At 28.5% G+C, this 6,000-nt stretch overlaps 1 non-coding gene across 1 annotated transcript; it reads right to left on the bottom strand.

Moving 5' to 3' along the window:
- Nucleotides 1-1,530: 1,530 nt before the first annotated feature.
- TRNAS-CGA (transfer RNA serine (anticodon CGA)) lies at nucleotides 1,531-1,612 on the bottom strand. The gene has a single exon. It is a non-coding gene; the product is annotated as a tRNA-Ser (tRNA).
- Between the last annotated feature and the right edge of the window lie 4,388 nt (nucleotides 1,613-6,000).

Below are 6,000 nucleotides of genomic sequence, written 5' to 3'. Positions count from 1 at the left end.
AAAAGTACCGGCACTCAGCGTGCCGTAAAATCCATTTTTACTGGAATATTTTACTGGAAAATTTGATGTACCGTAACTTTTTACTGTAATCATCGCCGTAAAATCACTAAATCACCTTAATTAAATAGATACTTCTGTAAAAATTACTGTATAACATTTTACCGTAAAATGGATTTTACGATTAAATGTATTTTACGGATGATGCTCCCTAAATGCCGGTATTTTATATCGTAAATTTTATCCGAAATATTTCACAGTGTACACATTAAAAAAGTCAGGGTGCCTTATTGATACTCTGTGTTTCAGTAGAGCTTGTCTGAACTCGTAAAGGCAATATCAATCTAAAACACAAACGCTGAGGGCTTATGATCTCTTCACTGATTTCGATTCAGTTTAAACAATTATTCTCGACGTGTTCTCATATGTAGAAAACCAGGGACAAGACCATCATATTTCCAACGTCATTTAAGTGAACAACTACGGAATTCGACGCATTATGGTCTAAGCCGGCGTGACATTGTATGGTCGCGCAAATCTGCATATCTTTAAGGAAGCACCCTCAGATACACGGAAGAGATTAGGGCAATTGCATCTCGCCACCCCTCTGAAAAACCTGCTGATGCTAAAAAATACCTAAATGAAGGAATGATATTAATTGTTCCACGACCTAAGATTTATTTATATAAAGCATTTTTCCATCACGTAAACATTATGAGAGTTCTTTGTCATATTTGCATTGCCGTCAGCTTCCACAAGTGTAATTTTGCTCTATAATTTTTGGACTATCTTTAAGTAATGGCCATTTACGTATAGAGTTGGGTTCGTCCTATTACCTTTTTGTCATTATCTTCTTTTGTCAAACTTTGTATTCTCATTTGATTTGGTTGCTTATTTCTAGAATTCCCCCGCGAAAAAATATTTTTTCCCGAAACTTTGGACATGAGTTCACATAAAATTCAGGGGTAAGATCAGTACATTAATTACGGTTTATAATTACAGTTGACTTAGAATTTTCGATTATTCAAATCTTTATTCAAATTTCAAAAGAAAACATACCTAAAAATAATTTAATTTAAAAAATTTAAATAATATTTGTCTAAATCGGTTTAATATATTATTGTTGAGCATCTAGTAATTCTAATAATCTAAGAATTAATTTGTATATATCTATATATACACATATATTATTTTTCTTTCGTTTTCTTTTACTTATTTTTTTTTACTTATTTATTTATTTATCTATTTCCTTTCAACTAATTAAATTCAAAACATTCGTATGTTTAATTCCTATAGCTTTAATTGAATAAATGAGTTTTATATCCTTAAGTTATAAATTAAAATAATTATTTTCTGCCCATCTGTATAAATTTTATACTATTTTAGAGGTCTCTCGTTATTTTATTCATTTTTAAATCAAAGTAAGAGTCTTTTAAATATAAAAAATTTATTTGCTTTGGTTGTACAACATTAAATGGAGAAATTTCGAAGAAATCAGTTACAACTTAAAAAATTCTCACGCAAAAAATTTACCGCAGCCGACAGGATTCGAACCTGTGCGGGGAGACCCCAATGGATTTCGAGTCCATCGCCTTAACCACTCGGCCACGACTGCGCGTTTTAAGAAGAATTAATAATGTTTCATAACCGAAATTGTGTTTACTTTAAAAATATTTTTTCATAATTTAGAAGTTAAGCTATATAATTATTAATTTTTCTGGTTCAACAAACGGATATAACAAAATTTAAAAGCCACTGTTAAGAGTTATTTTCGCTTTTTTTTAAACAAACTCATAAATTTCTATTACATTTATAAAAATTTATCGGGATAACAAAATTAAAAACATGATAAGATATTTAATACATAAATACATGACTGAGATCTTGCAACCTTTCTGTAGCATCACTATACAAATCTTACAATCTTCATTTCCTTCTTTAATTTATTTATATTATTAATCTCGCATCACTTAACTCCACATACTACAAATAACCAGCTCATCTTCCCTCGACTCTTTGTCTGAATTTCATTACAGAAATTATTTTCCATAATTCTGTGTGATTATGAATGAAAAAAGCAATATATTTCAACAATTACTTTCCAAACATTCTCTTTAAATAGTATCTTTTGAACTTATGTTTCGTAGAATTCCACCAGATGGCAGCACAACACTTAGATTAAATTTGAATCTGTAGACATGGTGGGGAAACACTAATATAAGAGAATTACACCAAATATGCGTTAAGCAGAAAAATAAAATAAGTAAAAATCAATGTCGAACAAATAAATGTGGCAGGGCAGAAATGTGGAATGAATATAACCTCTTCCATTACACACACTTTGGCAATTTTGTTAAATATTTATTTACTTTATAAATATTACTTCATTCATTATAAAGAAAAATTCACATTTATTACATCAGAAATCTTTATTTTAATTATTTATTTTTTAAGATTTGATTAAGATCATTAAAAATATTCATTTAATTGAAAATTTTTATTTACTTTTCTCCGCAGAAAAAAGTGATATTTTTTCATAACATAACACAGCACAGAACACACAGAAAGGCTGTCTTTTTTTCATGGCGAAAAAAGATATTTAAACGAATAAAAAGATTTTAAAATATTTGAAACAAAATATTTGTTTCATTTTTTATTCATTTCTTCCAGGATATTAGTCCTGTTACACATGTCCAATTTTTGAGGGGGGTGAAATTAAAATACAGTCACAAAATTTCGCTCATCACCGCCCCCCTCCCAAAAAAAATCTTAAATTTTCTCTAAACATCTATAAAAAGATTAATCTCTTTTTTGCTTTTACATTTAATTAGTTTAAATTTGCAATGATTGATGAAAATATTCTCTGTTTCTCTGAAATATTAAGGAGGGATTTTAGAGAATTTTAATTATTGAGGGGGACATATACCACTCTAATGACGCCCATGAAAGCTACTAAAAGTTTCTTACTTTTTCAAACAAATATTTTTTTTCATAATTATCGCACAATTTTTCGATATTAATTTTTAAAAGAAACGTAAAGATTTTTAAAAATATTTATTTAAAATAAATTTTCATTTATATACTTTTTTTTCTTCACTTTTTTTTCTGAAAAAAAAATCCTCTACAGATAGTGATGTCATTTTCTCTTCTAAATTTAAAAATAAATAAATAAAGATAAGAGGCAAAGTTGAACTATAAAAGTGGAGGACATCAGACTTCTCCATGTAGGGTGTTTTTAAAAACATTTTTATCTAAAGCACCTTTAATTTATGATAAATTTATGAAAAAAGAGATTTTTAAAAATATTCCATGTATATAAAATGTTCTATGTAAATTTAAGATAATTTTCCATCCATAAAATGACTTTATAGCTGAACAGTGCTCTTCAAAGCCTGAACGTACATCACTCAAAATCATTTTCCTCCTTTGGAATGAATTTTTTTGTTTTATATAAAATTGAACATTCAGAATAAGAAATATATCATATGCTGTGATACGTGGTTCTGAGTTAAGAGCTAATATCAAACGTATTTTATGAACATTTCCATGTAAACTTAGTGGTTAGTAATTGGATTTTGAGAATCATTTTCCTCTTTAAGAAATAATTTTTTTATTTTTATTTTTAAATTAAACATACATTTCATTAATAGCAGAATAAAAAATATTACATATGTTGTGATATGTGGTGAGTTTAGAGCCATTAGTGAACGTATTATATTGACATTTATGTATTAACTAGTAAATGGATTTTGAGTAAACACTCAAAATCATTTTCCTCTTTTTTTCCTTCTTTTTTTTTTTTTTTTTTTTNTTTTTTGGTTTTTATAAAATTGAACCTTCATTTCATGGATGGCAGAATAATAACATATGTTGCGATACGTGATTTTGAGTTTTGAGTTATTAGCAAACGTATTTTATGGACATTTCCGTGTAAACTTAGTGGTTAGTAAATGGAATTTGAGCAAACACTCATACTCATTTTCCTCTTTATACTCATTTTCCAATATGACATATGTTGTGATATGTGGTGGAGTTTGGTTTGGAGCTATTAGTAAAGTAGTTTTTCATAAAATAACTAGACAAATCTGTTTTAGTATATAACAAGTAAAAAATTTTATACTTTAATTAGTTATTCTATGAAATAACTAGTTATTTTATGAAATAACTTGTTATTCTATGAAATAATTAATGATAGACCGTTAAAGTGAAAAATAAACAATTGGAAAGATATTTTATAAATTAATTAATCATAAATAGCTTCAAAAGTGCATTTTATCTCTATTGCGAATGATTAATTGATAAATAATAAAGAAAAGCAGATGATATAGGATAGCAGAGATAAAGGAAAGAGATGCTCATGTTAAGAACTACGTCAAAAAGGAATAGAATGAAGCTTACACATACGCGAATCAGTGCAAAGCTATAAGCTGAACAGGTTCGAAGAACAGATTTCACTCTTTAGCAGTAACATCTACTACTATTGAAATAATGATTTAAGCTAAAAGGCTCGAAATAAACAATCCCAATAATAAAGCATATGAAAAATCATCCTAATAACCAGTAAATTGTTTTAAAATTACTTTTATGTTGCCGAATCAGTGATGAGAAGCGGGCAAAAGGCTCTTCCATTATAAAAAAAATTTTAGTGCATAGTTGCTAACACTTTTGGTGTAGAGGTAAAGTAAAATTTTTAGAGAGTATGTAGTTGCATTTTTTATTTACTTTGTTACTAAATTTCAATTATTTATTTATTAAATTTTTGTTTGTTTGTTTATTGACAACACATATTTTTAGTCTCGTTAGAATTCATTTTTAGGATTCATTGCAAAAACATTTCGTTTAAAGAAGAAACACTTTTTTAATAAAATATTCGCATTTTTCCAAAAAAAATTTATTTTTTCAATTTTATGTAATTTTTTGCACGATAACTAGAGTTCTATATTTAAAAAAGCATTTAGTTTACCTCAACGTCAAAAACGGTGGCAACAATACGCCAATTTCTTTTACGGATCGATAATTTTATTTACGTAACACTCTAGAGCTGCACAATGGGCTATTGGTGACGGTCTGGGAAATATCACTGAGGATGATCTGGAGACAACAAACATACGTCACATCCCGTTTCACGGGGAGGACACATTCACAGACCATCCATTCGCAGATTATAATTTTGACCAGAGCCAGAGCACGATCAATCTCCGATTTAGTACCCCCAGAGGTATTGAAGTAGCGTGCACCAGTCACCATTTTGAATACGAGGAGTCTTCGGTCAGAGGGGATCGAACTCACGATCTCCCACTTTTTACAGTGTAGAGAAATTAGAACTTTAGCTTCAATTACAACTTAAACACTATGGTTAAAAAGCATTAGAAAAGGTAAGAATCAGCTCTATTTTATTTAGTTAATTTTTTTATTTTTTATTATTAGCTTCAATTACAACTTAAGCACTATGGTTAAAATGCGTTAGAAAAGGTAAGAATCAGCTCTATTTTATTTATTTAAATGCTTGTTTTTGGTATGTTAGCTTTTTTATTAATTTATTTATTTTATTTATTTGTTTCATTTATTTATTTACTTTACTTATTTATTTATTTATTTTCATTTGTATGTAAACTATAATCTAACGTCTACCAATCCTAAAATCTATAAAAATAATGAGTATTTGACTATTTATAAATAACCAGTGAACAAAATGGGTAACTTAACTGCTGCGTATCAGATCAAACATCCCAAAATGGAAGCGTGAAGATAAGCGAGTCCTGAATCCCTGTACGCATCTATGTATTTACAGACAACCCTATATGTATCCATATATTTATTGATAAAATCTACACCTATGCAGTTTTTGAGCTCATTACGAATTTTGACTGAATAAGCCTTGTCAAGTTGAAGAAGAGATAGTACAAGACAGAAAAGGACATCGCGAAGATAGTTAAGGTGAAATTGGAAACCGCTACCTCCATGCTACAATGGCTGCATGTTATGTTCTTCTCTATCGGTGCT

This window comes from Parasteatoda tepidariorum, chromosome X1 (genome assembly GCF_043381705.1).
Source record: "Parasteatoda tepidariorum isolate YZ-2023 chromosome X1, CAS_Ptep_4.0, whole genome shotgun sequence".
NCBI lineage: Eukaryota > Metazoa > Arthropoda > Arachnida > Araneae > Theridiidae > Parasteatoda > Parasteatoda tepidariorum.
The sequence above is the reverse complement of the archived record's forward strand: the minus strand, read 5'-3'. Positions and strand labels throughout refer to the sequence as shown.